Genomic DNA, 17,077 nt, shown 5'->3' on the forward strand with positions numbered 1-17,077 from the left:
ATTCCGTATATATGTGTTAGCATACGGTGTTTGTTTTTCTCTTTCTGACTTACTTCATTCAGTATGACAGACTCTAGGTCCATCCACCTCACTACAAATAACTCAGTTTCATTCCTTTTTGGCTTATGGCTGAGTAATATTCCATTGTATATATGTGCCACATCTTCTTTATCCATTCATCTGTTGATGGACACTTAGGTTGCTTCCATGTCTTGCCTATTGTAAATAGAGCTGCAATGAACATTTTGGTACATGACTCTTTTTGAATTATGGTTTTCTCAGGGTATATGTCCAGTAGTGGGATTGCTGGGTCGTATGGTAGTTCTATTTGTAGTTTTTTAAGGAACGTCCATACTGTTCTCCATAGTGGCTGTATCAATTTACATTCCCACCAAGAGTGCAAGAGGGTTCCCTTTTCTCCACAACCTCTCCAGCATTTATTGTTTGTAGATTTTTTGATGATGGCCATTCTGACTGGTGTGAGATGATATCTCATTGTAGTTTTGATTTGCATTTCTCTAATGATTAATGATGTTGAGCATTCTTTCATGTGTCTGTTAGCAATCTGTATATCTTCTTTGGAGAAATGTCTATTTAGGTCTTCTGCCCATTTTTGGATTGGGTTGTTTGTTTTTTTGATATTGAGCTGCATGAGTTGCTTGTATGTTTTGGAGATTAATACTTTGTCAGTTGCTTCATTTGCAAATATTTTCTCCCATTCTGAGGGTTGTCTTTTTGTCTTGTTTATGGTTTCCTTTGCTGTGCAAAAGCTTTGAAGCTTCATTAGGTCCCATTTGTTTATTTTTGTTTTTATTTCCATTTCTTAGGAGGTGGATCAAAAAGGATCTTGCTGTGATTTATGCCATAGAGTGTTCTGCCTATGTTTTTCTCTAAGAGTTTGATGGTGTCTGGCCTTACATTTAGGTCTTTAATCCATTTTGAGTTTATTTTTGTGTATGGTGTTAGGGAGTGTTCTAATTTCATTCTTTTACATGTAGCTGTCCAGTTTTCCCAGCACCACTTATTGAAGAGGCTGTCTTTTCTCCACTGTATATTCTTGCTTCCTTTATCAAAGATAAGGTGACCATATGTGCGTGGGTTTATCTCTGGGCTTTCTATCCTGTTCCATTGATCTATATTTCTGTTTCTGTGCCAGTCCCATACTGTCTTGATTACTATAGCTTTGTAGTATAGTCTGAAGTCAGGGAGCCTGATTCCTCCAGCTCCGTTTTTCTTTCTCAAGATTGCTTTGGCTATTCAGGGTCTTCTGTGTTTCCATACAAATTGTGAAATTTTTTGTTCTAGTTCTGTGAAAAATGCCACTGGTAGTTTGATAGGGGTTGCATTGAATCTGTAGATTGCTTTGGGTAATAGAGTCATTTTCACAGTGTTGATTCTACCAATCCAAGAATATGGTATGTCTCTCCATCTGTTTGTATCATCTTTAAGTTCTTTCATCAGTGTCTTCAGCCGATTGCTTTTAAACTAGTTTTTCCCTTCATTGTCCACCAGGAAAGAACTTTCTACCCTTCAGAATAAATGAATAAATCTGTTAGCAACAGTGAGAAACCAGTGAAGTATGAACAGTCTCTGGTACTTTCTGTTTTGTCTTTTCTTAGATTCCGTGGTAAAATGGAGAAAGTTCAGAGAAATTCCAACACTGAGTACATGAAGCTTTAAAGTAAGACTCAAGTGAGGCTGGACATTTAAGGGGTTTCTTCCAAGTGGGTCAGAGGTCTAGGCAGAAGTGATGTATGAGGTTTAGAAGGAAAGGGACACGAAGTGGGTGGGGTTGGGGGACATTGCCGGGACAAGCCAGCTCTGGAAGCAGAGGAAGAAGAAACAACCCGAGGGTGACTATATCCTTTATGTTTTCCCTCTCCCCTCACTACTGACAGCCTTCCCTTCACGATTTGCCATAGACTGACTCTTTGATAAAGAAAAGGATGACGAAATCTAGAAAAGAAGGAGAGAAAGAAAAGAAGTAGATACCAGGTTGTACTGTTGAGGAAGAGAGTGAGAGAAATACAAATTCTTGGCTCCGTGGTCTACCAGCTGCCATTACTACTCGTAATTTTAGGTGTGCAGAGACAGTATTTGTTGGGTATTTGTAGCCAAGCAGCAACTCCCTGACATTCTCTCATCAATAGCAAAATATTGCATACCGCTTGTTTTGTAAGTCAAGAAACCCAGTGAAAATCTCTAAAAGAATCTTCCTTGGATCTGAATTCACATACATTTCTGACTTCTCAGAGAGCCTTAAGGTTGGAAAGCTTCAGAATCCATGGTACACTAAGGAAGAAAGTGATAGCAGTATTCTTCAGCGGATATGAAAAAACATCTAAGAGAACACCAGAACCAGAAGACCATGGGTGGTCTGAAGAGTAGGATGGGAGAACATAGTAACCGTTTAGTTCTAGGGATCAAACAACCACCCTGGCTGCAGAGCTTCCTTCCAAGGCAGCATGATATACATGATGTGCTTCAATCCAGGTGTTGGGACCAAGTCCTACTAAACATGTGCTTTTGTGCAAACAGCAGGCATGTTCTTTGGTGAAGCTTTGCTCACCTGAAACACTTCTCTCATTCTCTGTTGGCTGCTTCATCTTTTGGATGAGGAGAATGGACGCGTGCGTAATTTAGACTGCTCAGTCAGCAAACAGTGGAAGAATCGAGACTTCCAAGTGGGTAAGCTAGCTCGGAACCAAAGCCCTATCTCTAGACCGTACTGAGGAAAGTCAGCGCAATGTTGCCACCTTTCTCTCTCTCCTTCCCTCCTCTTCCTCCACTTCGATGTTCCCCTCCCCCTCCTTCTCCCTTCCTTGCCCTCCCATTTCTTCTTCCAGTGGTAGATTAGTAATACCTGGGGGTATTCATAATCTTCCTGCTTTCCTCCTTCCCCACTCCCATGTTGACTTCTGTCCTCCCTCCTTCCCTCCCTCCCTCTCTCTCCCTTCCCTCCTTCCTTCCTTCCTCTCTTTGCAAGGTCTTCTTACCAGTTTCCACCCATTTTCTTATGCAAAGCACTTTTGAATTCTAGCCATCTGTGAATACAAGGCAGTGAAAAATATTGAAGTCACATCAAATTCCACTTGCTCTGCCAGTTAAAAATACAGATGCTTCCTGTTTTATGCTTTCCTCTCACTTTCTCTGGAGTTTAAACATGAAAATATGTTCAATGATAAAAACCAGCACATATTCCCTTTCACCAGGAAACATATTGCAAACAATGAAAGGTAGAGTTATTTTCCCAAGTCCAGCGGGGTATTAAGATGTTGGAAGAATCATACATAGAACCATAATTTCATAGAAGAAGAACATAATTATTCACAACGATTGCATTTTATAGGTGAAGAAATTGAGATCACAGGGAGTTGTAATTGTTCTCATATGTGGTCCTCATGGACTTGCCAAAGTTCACATCCGCCTACGTTTTCACCTAGCATAGCTGGGCCTCAATTGCTCCATGATGCTTTTTTGCTATCCACCACTTTCAAATAGGATTCTTTCGCTACTGGGAGAGGCCAAATGCTTGAGCAATGAAGCGTTAGCTTGAAACTCAGTTTATGTGCTGGAGTGAAAAAAGCAGTGCAGGACTGAGAGTCAGGACAACTGGGTTCTAGTTACACCTATGTTGCTACCTATCAAACCTTGACAAAAATTTGTACTCTTGGCCCACGAAGGGGCTAGGTCAAATGATCTCTAAATTTCCTTCCAGCTCTTTGAAACTTGATTATTTTTTTCTCCCTTTACTTTTCTGCTGACTCAAGAGTATATGACATTGACCACGTTATTAACTGCTGTAAATCTCCATTTTTCCAAGTGCAAAGGGAGGGGAACACATTCCCATATTTTTCTAGCTTATACCTACAGTATGATCTTGAATTAAATGGACTGTTTTTAGAAATCACATTAAGTCTTTTATATCTATAGATATTCTAGCTTTAGCGACTTATTAAATAAGACAGTGGTCATACCACTGGGCAGTATCCTTTGCTGTAAAAACACTGTACTGACCACGATTCTCACCCCTCTTGGCTTCTTCCACATCTTCTTATATAAGCTGTTATAACCCTTGTAGTACTATGGTATAGCACATAGTATGTCACTGTGTTCTCCCCCTCCTGTCATATCTGGTCCTATCCTAGCATTTCCTATCTCAGTGACTAGCTTCTCACCCATTTTAGATAGATACTTTCTCACTGTATATTTCTTATTTCCTTATATCCAATGATTCACCAAGGCCTTATTGATCTTATCTCCCCCACGTCGTTCAAATTCATCCACTTCTCCTTCTTTCTCCCACTATGTCCTGGTCCACGGCCCAAACCCCCCAATGGCTTTTCACTACTACTTTTTTTTTATAATATTCAGTTGCACATGTTTTTATTGGAAAGAATTCAGGTTTTTCATTTCATCACTAGACTGCTGTACAGAAAAAAAATTTTGTTGAGTGAAGAGTTTATAACTGTGTTATAAAGTTATGTATGCGTGAGCTATGTTTTTCTCCTCTATTTTTAAAAAATGTAGTTGATTTACAAAGTTGTGTTCGTTTCAGGTGTTCAGCAAAGTGATTCATTTATATATATATAAAACATAATGCTATAACGTATATATTTTTCAGGCTTTTCCATGATAGGTTATTATAAAATATTGAATGTAGTTCCCTGTGCTCTACAGGAAGTCCTTGTTGTTTATCTACTTTATATATAGTAGTGTGTATCTGTTAATCCCAAACTTTACTACTCTTGATATGAAGATTGGGATCCTTACCAGAACTTCCCCGGCAGGCAGTTCCTGGCCCTTGCCTCTGTTCCCAGTCTCCTACTGTATCCGCCTAACCCACTGTTGCCTCCTTAGGTCCCCTTCCTTGCCATCCTCTCTGGAGACAGGCTTTGCTGTTCCCTGTGGTTATAAAGTGCCCCCTAGCAGTCATCTAGTTAACTCTTACTCGTCTGCATTCATATTAATGACCCTGTCCTCAGGGAAGCCTTCTCTCACTTCCCTAAGTCAGTTCCCTCTGTTATTTGTCCTCATGGCTCTCCATAGCCTTGTTTTTCTTGCAGTCATCACAGTTGCAGTTTTACACTCGCTCCTGTGATGCTTTTAAAATTGTTTTTGGATACCTTCTCCCTCATTAGGTTGCAAGTTCCATGACGCCAGGTCTGTCTTCCTGTCACCATTGGAACTGCAGTGCCTAGCACAGTTTTGGGGGCATAACAGGTACACACTAAAATGTTGTTGGACAAATGAGTAAATTCATGAATGGAAAGAAAGAATAGAAGCTCCTGAGATCAAGGGCTATATCCTCACTTCTTCACATTCACGGTTGGAACCAACTATAGGAGGCCATTAATAAATTAGTGTTCAAAGAAGAAAGCTGATGAACATTGAAGCACCCACTGGGCTGGGAAGTTCAGAAGTTTTGTTTAAAGTGCTAAGATGCAGAGTTACTAATGTTTTAAAGGAGCAACACTCTTAAATAGAAAATAACTGTTCATCAATATAGCCTCTAACCAAGCCTCAATATACTGCAAAACGAAGTATTTCAGATGTCAAGTTCGAACTCCCTTTCCTTATGTGTATGAAGAGAAATACCAAGACAAGCTTTAAGTGCTATAAATTCAAACAAGAGGGAAATCAGTAAAAACTGGAGTTACCAGGAAAAGCTCCCAAGAGGCTATGTTTGAACTGTGCTTTGAAAGTTAATTATAGTTTGAACAGGGGAGTGTGTGTGGCTTGTTTCTTTTCTTTCGTTTTTATCTTTTTCAAATTTTTCTCATTTATTTATTTCTTTATTTGGCTGTGTCAGGGCTTAGCTGAGTCATGCAGCATCTTCGTTGAGGCATGCGGGATCTTTCGTTGCGGCATGCGGACTTCTCTCTAGTTGTGGTGTGCGGGGTTTTCCTTCTCTAGTTGTTGGAGCCCTGGCACAGGCTCCAGGGCGCGTGGGCTCTGTAGTTTTCAGCGCACGGCTCTCTCGTTGAGGTGCACGAGCTTGGTAGTTGTGGCGCACGGGCTTAGTTGTCCTGCGGCATGTGGGATCTTAGTTCCCCGACCAGGGATGGAACCTGCGTCCCCTGCATTGGAAGGAGGATTCTATACCACTGGACCACCAGGGAAGCCCCTGGCTTGTTTCTTGAAGATCTGTCTACATGATGACTGATCCCCACTTGCTCTTTCTCATATACTGTCCGCCTGGCTCCCCCAAACTCTGTGTCCTGGGATGCTGGCATCAACAGACTCCCTTGCCCTCTGCCTTCAAGTTGGGTTTCCCCAAAGGGAGGCACCGGCCGGAGGTTGTAGGGTGGAAGGAGAGAATCCTAGGCATTCATTTCCCCATGAATGCTCCTTACCTGGTCACGGTTGGCAGTAACTAATTCCTCTTCTGAAAGCCACAGCTCCTGTTGCATGCCCCCTTCTAACTTACAGCTACAGCTTCAGTGGGTTACCCCTTCAGACCTCGGGGTGATAATGGCTTTCTGATGCTCTGATCCCCAGGATACACTTAGACTCTGTATTTATTCATCGTGGGGATGTCATATGTTTCCTGCCAAAAATGAGCGAGTGGGATTAAAAAGAAAATTGGTAAAGAAACTGTCAGCCTGTCAATGGGAATTCTTCTCCAAGAAAATATAGTTGTATTTTTCTCCTCTTGTTTGTTCAGTTCAGATGATACACATGCTTTACCTCAAAACAGATCACCAAGCAGGCGTCACTGGAAACTGATTTTCACAAGCTAACCAGCAGAATGAAACGTGTGTCCTTAAGTAAAGCAGAATAAGATGGGCCAATAGACGATAGAACACCTGCTCCCCCCTCCCCTTTCCCCACCACATACACTTACCGCACTGAGTGGATCTTCAGAGAAGATAAGCCAGTAAGAGAGAAACCCCCATCTCTGCCCCCCTCCCTAGGTATCTACATAGAAACACTCCAGTTATTGCTAACATCATGGACTCAGGAAAGAGGAAACGTGAGAGGCCATCCCTGCTGGAATGGTTGGGAGCTAAGGGTGTGGGTAGGAAAAGAGCACAATTCAAGTACTGAGGTTTGAGCCCAGAAAAAAGCTGCTCTGTCACATCCATCCTGACTGTGAAATCCATCCATCCAAGACATACCACCCTAGACAGACATTCACTCCTTCTGCAAAGGAGATGGGCAGGGGTCAGTGGTGCTTACCCATGGTCCAGAGGGAGCTGTTGTCACTTCATCTGCCATCATTCACACCTATTGAGAGGAGAACAATGGCCAATACACAGAAGCCTTCCTTGGGACCAACTTTTCAGTTGTATAAGCAGTAAAAGCAGCATTGATCTTCGCTTATCAGCATTTTCATCAGTAGCAGCAAAACGAGTAGCTTAGCCAGCGTTGTGTAGAACTATAAACTTTAACTTCTGAACTACGTCGATTGGTTAAAAAAAATGCAGCCTGTATGTGGCAATTGGGAATAGAATGATTTCCTCTAAAATTATTCCCAGTATTTTTAAAATAAATACTTGGTTGATGAAAAATATAGAATATGTGTGATAGTTAGGATAACTGAATACATTACATAAGGTCCTTTGCCAAAAAAAAGCTTACATTATTACAATGGTTAGGAGGGAAATTAATCTGAGTAATCTTAATATAATAGTGCTAATAATCATAATGGAATGAATCGCCCTGTATTGCAATTATGGTTCAGTAATATATATTTTTGGAGATCAACTCTTTCATGATGTGTTGGAATGGAATGCAGTAACAGGAGAGCAGTGATTTCGGCTAACACCTTAAATATTCTGAAAAAAGCTAGCACAACAGAAGAATCCATTTTCTCCACTGAATTATTAAATGCCCAAAGAAGTATCATGGGGCAGATAAAGAAGTATATGAGCCTGGAAATGTTAGATTGGCCTCTGATGGACAGAATTGTCAATTGGTTAATGAAGCATGGCTTGTGTTGAACATGACAAGCTGGGTCAAGCATTTGAAGATGCTTTTGAAGTACTGAGGCAACATTCAACTGGTGATCTTCAGTACTCCTCAAATTACAAACATTACCTGGCTTTCACCAACCACTGTTCTCATGTCAGAGGAAATTCCAGCAGCTATGGTGTGCTGCCCACAGAGGACTGGTCTACAATTGGAGAACAGTAATATATTTATATAGAACAGTGCCGGGGACCTCTGTTTTGAAGGAAATATTCATCAGTCTCTGCAGAACATCCCTGAAGACCAGCTGGTGCAACCTACTCGTCTCCAGCAAAAGGGAGCAAAAGGCAGGAAGAAGCTCCAACTATTTCAATACCTTCATGAATCCCTGTGTAATCCCGAGATGGCATCTTGTATTCAGTGGATAGATCAAACCAAAGACATCTTTCGGTTTGTATCAAAAAACAAAGAAAAACTTGCCCAACTTTGGGGGAGAAGAAAAGGCAACCGGAAGACCATGACTTACCAGAAAACGGCCAGAGCACTGAGGAATTATGGAAGAACTGGGGAGTCATCAAAATCCGGAGGAAGTTAACTTACCAGTTCAGTGAGGCCATTCTCCAAAGACTGTCTCCATCTTATTTCTTGGAAGAAGAGACCTCCTACTCACAGTACGTTCAACCTGATCAAGGATATCTCCGTTTAAATAACTGGAATGCAAATTATAATTGTACATACGCCAATTACCATGATCTAAGTCACCCTGATTGCTAAATATACTCTTATATATCAAAATTTTCTGGCATCAGAAATCCCTACAAGTTTTAGGATTTTTCTCTGAAAGCAAATACTGAAAAACAAAACAAAAACCCCAAACTTCAGGGCTTCCCTGGTGGCGCAGTGGTTGGGGGTCCGCCTGCCGATGCGGGGGACGCGGGTTCGTGCCCCAGTCCGGGAGGATCCCACATGCCGCGGAGCGGCTGGGCCCGTGAGCCATGGCCGCTGAGCCTGCGCGTCCAGAGCCTGTGCTCCGCAATGGGAGAGGCCACAACAGTGAGAGGCCCGTGCAAAAAAAAAAAAAAAAACCCAAACTTCTTTATTGCTATCTTTTATGAAGTAGCATATAATCTATACTAACGTGGTGAAAAATTTTGCCAGTGAACAGCTTTAAGATGATCAAGTCCCATTTGAAAATATAGACTAAATGTCCTTTCTTTTACTATTGTCTGTGTAATACTTCCTTCTAGATTAATAATGCTAGTGGAGATACTCTGATGTACATATTGATTTAAACATTATTTTCCTGTCATACACTCAGACAAAAAAGTAATCACTCTAACACGTATCCAACAGCTTTAGCAACAAAACAAAAATGATTGCCTGTGATAGTGTTCCTGCTAAATTACATTCATGGCTTTAAAAATTTCAGTGACTAAAACTAGAGCTACCATATGATGCAGCAATTCCACTCCTGGGTATACATCCAAAGAAAATGAGAACACTAATTTGAAAAGATATATGCACCCCAATGTTCACAGCTGCATTTTTTTTTTTTTGTCCACACCACACAGCTTGTGGGATGTCAGTTCCCCGACCAGGGATTGAACCCAGGCCTCTGCAGTGAAAGCGCAGAATCCTTACCACTAGACTACCAGGGAAATCCCATAGCAGCATTATTTATAATAGCCAAGATATGGAAGCAACCTAAGTGTCCACCAACAGATGAATGGATAAAGAAGATGTGGTAAATATACACAAAGGAGTACTACACAGCCATAAAAAAGAGTGAAATTTTGTCATTTGCAACAACATGGATGGACCTGGAGGGTATAATGCTTAGTGAAATAAGTCAGGGAGAGAAAGACAAATACTGTATGTTATCATTTATATGTGGAATCTAAAAATCGAAACAAATGAATATAACAAAATAGAAACAGACTTAAAGGTATAGAGAACAAATTAGTTACCAGTGGGGGGAAGGAAGGAGGGAGGGGGCAAGATAGGGGTGGAGGATTAAAAGGTACAGACCACTATGTATAAAATAAATAAGACACAAGGGTATAATGTACAGCACAGGGAATATAGCCAATATTTTATAACAGCTTTGAATAGAGTATAATCTAGAAAAACACTGAATCACTATGTAGCACACCTAAAACTAATATAATACTGTACATCTGAAACTAATATTGTAAATCAACTATATTTCTATAAAATAAATAAATAAAAATTAAGAAGTACAAACTTAAAAAAAAAAAAAAGAAGTATATGAGTGTGGCAGAGGGAGAGCGTGTGTTTCTTCTCCTAGGAGGCATCTTGTGGAAGCCAAGTTGGAGAGAGAGTGGGATAAGGAAGGGTGGGCTGGAAGAATTCTCAAGGCAAAGACAGATACCCACAGAATGTGTTATTCGGGCCTCGGCTCCCATGGGCAAGCTGGATGCACTCTGAGGGACTAAGAATATGACCAATTCAAATATGCAGCTGAAGGGTAATAAAGATACAGCTAATGTTTGCTGAGCACTTGCTGTATGACCAGGAAGTGTGTTAAGGCTTCCCCAGAGAGAATTCACTCTCACAGCCACTCATGAGACAAATCATTATTTTTATCCTCATTCTTCAGATGAGGAAACTGAGTCAGTGCTGTTAGGAAACATGCTTAAGGTCACACCCGTGGTAACTGTGGGGCTGGGCTTTGAACTCAGCCTGACTCCAGAGCCCACGCTCTTAACCATTAAGTGAAATAGGGTAGCATCATGTTCAGGATGTCTTTAGATGTGTATATACACACACTCAAATGTTTGGAGGCAGCAAGGCCCTATGTCTGGGTTGGTGCTAAGGCAAAAATACTTGGAGATGCCTCTTTCGGTTGCCAGCTTTTGGCTGTAATTAAATTTCTTATGTCCATATTATTAAAATACATTAAAACTAGATTAAAACATGCCAGACATTTTGTGGATTTTATAGAGCATTTCCATTCACAAACACTAATCCAGTTGGATAGATTCTTCTCTTAGTTCTCTGAGTGGTGATTTCTAAAGTCCTGTAGAAAAGCCTTTAAAAAAAAAAAACTCTATGGACTTGAATACCTATATTTTAGTATATTAATGCCTTGTGTCTTAAGGTTGTTCTTTACTCACCTTGAAAATTGATATGTTACATGATGCCCACTTTACAGATAAAGTTGTGGCTGCAAATGATAAACCCTAAAATATAGCCAAAGATAATTAAATCCACACTTTGTTTCCTTTTATTGAGCCATATTGATGTCTTTAAGCATCATCAGAGGGGGGAAGTTAGCATTCCAGGTCTTTAGTTTCTTAGCATAAAGTAAGACTGAAGAGAGTAAATGTAAATATACTTCATCTCATGGTCCCCTGGACCAGAATTTCTGGAGTTCTGAGTTTTCCTCTATTCCACCCCTCATTTCCCCATCAAGCATTGTTTCCTTAGAAAGGGTTAAAACAATTATTATATGTCTAATCAAATAGCTGATATGACTTAAAATTGGTAAATCATTAGATAAATTATCATTGCAGATTCTGAATAAGAAAACAAAAGACATCAGAAAGTCTTAGGCAGAGACTCACTGAATCAATTAAGGATAGAGAAAAGGTTGTAGTACAAGCTGGCAATATTGCTTATATATTGCCTCATGTATATAATAAAAGAGTGACTCATGAACCTGAAATTATAAAATTAAGTATGGGAGATATGTAATATTAGATCATCCTCAAATGAAAAACAGTGTATTATTTATATCAAAAATAGTATGCCACGTAACTCATTTTATGTATAGGCATTTTGTTGGTGTACTAGTACATGCAAACTTGGAAAAAAAGAACACTATTATTTTTATGATTTAGTTGGGGCGTGACAACTGCTGTTTAAAAGAAGAAAACAACTCTTAGTGTTTTAATACAGTAAAAACTTATATCTTACTGACTTAGATTCCAGCACAGTTGTTCTTGGTTGGGTTACTCCCCTAAGAGGTGACTTGGGGATCTTTTTCTCCTGTGCTGTAACAGAGGACGATGGCTCCTCCATCTTTGACACTTGGCTTCAGCGTCACTCTGGCAATATACAGCCAATATTGTAGGCAGAACGAGAGTGTCCAAAACAGCACATGTGCGCGTGAACACACACATACACACACACATTCTTAACTGCCTCGGTTTGGAAGTGACAGTGGCCTTCTGCTCTCATCCCATTGGTCAGAATTAGTCACATGACCCCCACCTAGGTTTAAGGAGGCTGGGAAATGTAGTTTGGTTCTGTGCTCAGGGAGAGGGAACATATTTGGTGCTCATTTAATCACTCTCTCTGACAGAACTGGTTCAAAAGTCGTACCAGTAAAGTTAAAAATAATTCTGTTCATTGCACTCCACAAGATGAATTGATTAAAGTAAAATATATATGCATACCCTTGTACCCTTACTTTGCATAGTGAAGCACAGTGCAAAGCATATTCCTTAAGCTACTAATTTCAAGACTTGCCATTATAAACTATAGGCATGTGTCTCTAAATTGATGTGAAAGAAATATCGGATCTCAGAAAATATATCATCTGTCATCATGTTGGCAACCTAATCTATACCTGAAGATTGCTGAAATATTTGGACCAGAAGAGAATGGAAAGGTCATCTCCATTTTGTGAGAGAGTGTGTAAGTGTTTCACCTGGGATTCAGTTGAGTTAGTATTTCATAAGCGTAGATATAAATTTGGCTAAGGGGCACAGCGACAACGCAGCAAAAGTCATGGGGAAAAAAGTCATTGTATTTTCAGACTCAAAATTAAGTGTGAAAAAAATTTTCTAAGAACAGAAGTACCTCAGGTAAATGGCATTTTAAAAAAGTAACTGAAAGATAAAACAGAACATATAACAGAAATGGTAATAAAAAGTCTCAGTTCCATGGGAAATATTTGCCAATTACTCTCTTCTTCAGCCATACTTGAGTTCTGAGATAAACTCAAGACTCCTGAGTTATGACTGACCATATATGTTTTGTGAACTGGAGAGTGGCTTAGCAAATTCAGGGTTCAAAAAAATTGTGGGATTTACTACTATGCTCTTTTGGATTATAAATTTGGAAGAAAGTTGCTGCCTAGAAATATGTGCTGTGTGTAATTACTCCCACCTGCTGGGTAAAATCTTTACTACATGGGCATTGAACTTCACTGCCACCGCAGGGTGAGGAAGAATGCAATACGACCCAGCCACATCACAGGGCTTGTGAACAAGATCCTTCGTTCACAGCGGCTCTTGGCCTGAGGGTCCCTTCCAACTTCCAAATGTAGCTTAACTTAGACTGGAAACCGCAAGGCAATGCTTATCCTCTGAACAGAAAGATTTATTTCTCCCCTAAAAGAAAAGCCAAATGGAGGGGGAATGGAATGACCAATGGACCTGCCATATTTATCCAATAGGTGGTTAAGCTCTAAGGGAAGTGAGACAGGAAGGGAAATGGTTCTAAGTTCCCATTTTTCAGCTAATGGGCCCAAATGGCAGGAACTTATCCCTAGTCATTGGACACCCTACACGCACTATCCCTCAGATCTTCTTGGTGTGTGTGAAAGTGCTGAATTCCGAAACAGAGATGAGTTTCCAACTCGTAAAGTTACACTACACTGTTTGGTAAAGGGTAGTGGGAACCCACAAGAGTATATTACAATCTTTGATGATCTGGGCATCAAAACATGGGCAGGCCTTTGTTTCTAAGTGGAAGGGAAGTTTTCTGGGGATGTAAAACCTGGGAAGAACGTGGATAAGCATCTATGCTACTGTATTAATAACTCCTTTCACCCTTGGCAGGTGACGTGAGGCTTAGGAGAAAACACGGTTTGGGTTTTCTTTTCTTTTGCTTTGCTCACCACCACTGCTACCCCTCCCCACCAGTAGTTTAGGAAGGAGAGTTCCTGAAATGTAATCCTCTTTTGTCCCCAAGAATGGGTCACAATTGGAAGTGTATAACTACTCCTTCTTAACTAATCTCCTCGGTCCTGGAAGAAGACAGACATAGTTAGCAAAGGTGAAGACACTGGGATGCCAGGAATATAATTCATGTTAGGGTTCTTGGCCTTGAGTTTGGGTCCTGTGTGATTGACAGAGCTGAAGAGCTTCCTTTTATGCTAAGAAGTCTTTGGTTAAATTGCAGGCTCGGTTTTCTGTCCTTCAGCAACTAAAGTAAAGAGAAATCAGTGGCGACAGAACTCGTGAACCACTGGCTCCTGTAACTGGCAATGGCAATTGTGTGTGTGTGTGTGTGTGAATTTCTTGTTTTTCTTCTTATTTTTGTTTTCTCACTTTACCCCACCTCAACCTTTTAATCACTCTTCATTCTGTATGTTCTGTTGCCTTCATGTCTTCCTTCTCTTGGTTTCCCTATTCTACATCCCTTTTTCCTTTACTCTTTTAACCTCACTTATAATAACGCCATCAGCTGTAAACACTGCGGAAAACGCTAGTTTCACCATCTCCGTGTGAAAAAAAGGAAAAATTCAACCAAGGGAGAGGCTGAAAACATCTATCTTTGAATTTAGAAGGCTTTCTGCCAAGAAAATTGTCTTCTGAACCTCCTTAGATCTTGCTGTCCTCATGAAACACACCAGCCAATAAGCTGCCTCCCGACATGAGCTTGAATATTTGGGTTGACTTTGGCTGTGAGCCGTTCCAGCCAATGAAAGCAGACACCCTAAGCCAGTGTTTCCCAGATAGTTAGATTTTATGGGACAGTAAGATCTCCAAAGAAAAAAATGAAGAGACTGATATAGATTGCCTTTTATTTAGATTTTAACAAGTAAAACGTTTTTTAAAACTCCATTATTACCATTATTTCAAAAAAAGGGGCATTTTAGGAATGATAATCTCAACGTAAGTTGAATAAATTTAGCCTATGAAAAACCCACTGCTTTGCCTTTATTATCTCAGTTTATCAAAGACTGGGTATGGATATCAACCAGCATTGATACAACTTTAGATCCTTGAGTCCAGTAAAACTATTCCTTTTCCCATACCAGTGGTTAAGCCTTTGGACTGATGGCTTTGCCTCTCAGGGGCCCTTATATCCTGCTGCCTTTATATTGAGGATCTCCATTTCATTCTTTGAGTTACAATGTCCCAAAGAGGCTAGTGGTAAATTCTTAGCCCCGATGTATAAATGGAAGCATAAGAAATAAAATGAATTTGACCCACACAGAAAAGCTAGTGAGTGGGTCAGCTTTATTTCTACATTTTTGTGGGGGGAAGGGGAGTTCTGTGCAAGCCAGGGTGGTAGGAGCCCCAGGCAGGGGTAGGTAGTGGGAGAGAAGGTATGGGAGGAGCGAGGTGCTGAGAAGCACAAAGATGTGGCCCTATTCTTGAGTGATTGCCATCTAAAAAGACATAGATACGTACCCAGTTCATAACACAAGACAGACATTAGTCAGTGCTTAATAGATACATGAGAAAGTACTATTGAAGGGCAGAGAAAGGAGTAATTCCTTTCACGGAATTAGTACTTCAGAGATCACGGAAGTAGTATTATGTGTAATTATGTTATTGCATGATTACTTGGTAATCTCTCCCCTTCACAGCTACAGTATAAGATCTATGGGGGCAATATCCCTATCAGATGCGACAACCTCTGTATCACAGCTCTTAGCATAGTGCCTGGTATCTAGTACATGACCTACAGTATTTCCTGAATGAGTAACTGAGTGCCTACAATGGTAGGGGCTATGAAACCTACCAAGAAATTAAGGTTTCATTCATTGCCTTTAAAGCATCTGCAAGCCGATAGGTTTATAACATGGCAGATGTGTTCAGTCAGCTCTTTGCTTGTGTAGGAGATCACAGATGGTCATAGTAACTTAATTATTTCATTCTGAAATGGAATTTCATCTGCACTCAGCTTTTCCTTAGGCATGGTCTCTGATGCCATATTTACCAAGACATCTACTTGGAAGTGGACGTCATACTGTGTAGAACCATTACAGACAAATGTTATAGCCTCTTGCCAAGTAATGATTTATGCTGGGTAGTTGCTTAAAAGGCTGATTTTAGTCACTTTATTTGCTATATTCATGTACTGCTTGGGGAAGGGGGCCAGGTGGGGTGGCAATCCTTTTTTTTTTTAAGATAGTAATTATTTGCAGACGTCCATGGGCAAAGTGCTAAGCTCACACCTGGGAACAGAATCCTGGATTAGACGGTGGCCATGGTGATATTATACATCTCCAGATTGTGGTTTGCCAATTGAAATGCAGACATGTGCAGAAATGGCCTCATTGTCATTCCTTGTTTTTGTAATATTATCCTTGGCTCCACAGATTTTTTTTTTTTCCTTTTTCTACTGTCAACAGTGTTTCAGCAGTGAGTCATATTATCCGGTGACATCAGAGGAAGCAAAATTACATATGTCAACTTGGCAGGAATTGTCCACTTACAGCAACTTTGTGATAAGTTGCATTTTTCTACCATTTTCACCTTGAGTGATGAAGTATCCACAGTTTGAAGAGACACCATGGAGCCTCCCTTGATGCTAACAGTGCTCTGTCTAATTGAGCAGCTATTGCTTCAGTACTGGAGGGGAAGGAACCTGTGATCTTCGGGTAATCCTTCCCTATGAGTAGTGGGAACGTATTCCCAGAGTTGATTGCCTTTGTCTATAGGTAATGGAGGCTTAACTGGCTTAAAAGTTATAGCCAGTTTCATCCTCATTAAGTTTAATGGTTTGTGTAATGACCATGTGTGCAACTAATGGAATAACCAAAAGAACAATTCGTGAACTGTTTGTGGAAGCATACCTTTACCATTCATAATGGACATTAAACTATGGCTGGTTTCATTGCAAAGCAAAACTTCCCTTTATTTTCTAGTTAGGTTTATATGCAGCCTACAGGGTGTGGTGTGAACTGTATCTCAGGCAAAAGGCTGAAGCTTTCAAGCTCATGAGTTTGGACTTTTGAGTGTTTTCTATTATTATTATTGCTATTATTTAAATCAATGTGACATATAATGAGGAGCTCATAAAAATTAATTTAGATGTAAGACAAATTAATGGAAGTTAAAGCCAAAAATCCAACTAGGGAGAGCCAAATACGCACATTAAAATGACAGCCTCTGCCCCATCCCTTGATGACCCATAGAAAGTGGGAACTTTTGGTTAAAATGGCGCCTCATATTAT

General features: G+C 40.3%; 1 protein-coding gene and 1 pseudogene across 2 annotated transcripts in view; both read left to right on the forward strand.

Annotated features, from left to right (window-relative positions):
• NRG1 (neuregulin 1) overlaps positions 1 to 17,077 on the forward strand; it is a gene marked incomplete at both ends in the record, with an annotated part of 1,016,643 nt that overhangs the window by 468,035 nt on the left and 531,531 nt on the right. The window lies entirely within an intron of this gene.
• On the forward strand, positions 7,933 to 8,688 carry LOC309838949 (transcription factor Spi-C-like; annotated as a pseudogene). The gene has a single exon. The product of its transcript is annotated as a transcription factor Spi-C-like (transcript).

This window comes from Grampus griseus, assembly GCF_964374135.1.
Source record: "Grampus griseus genome assembly, chromosome: 21".
Taxonomy (NCBI): Eukaryota; Metazoa; Chordata; class Mammalia; order Artiodactyla; family Delphinidae; genus Grampus; species Grampus griseus.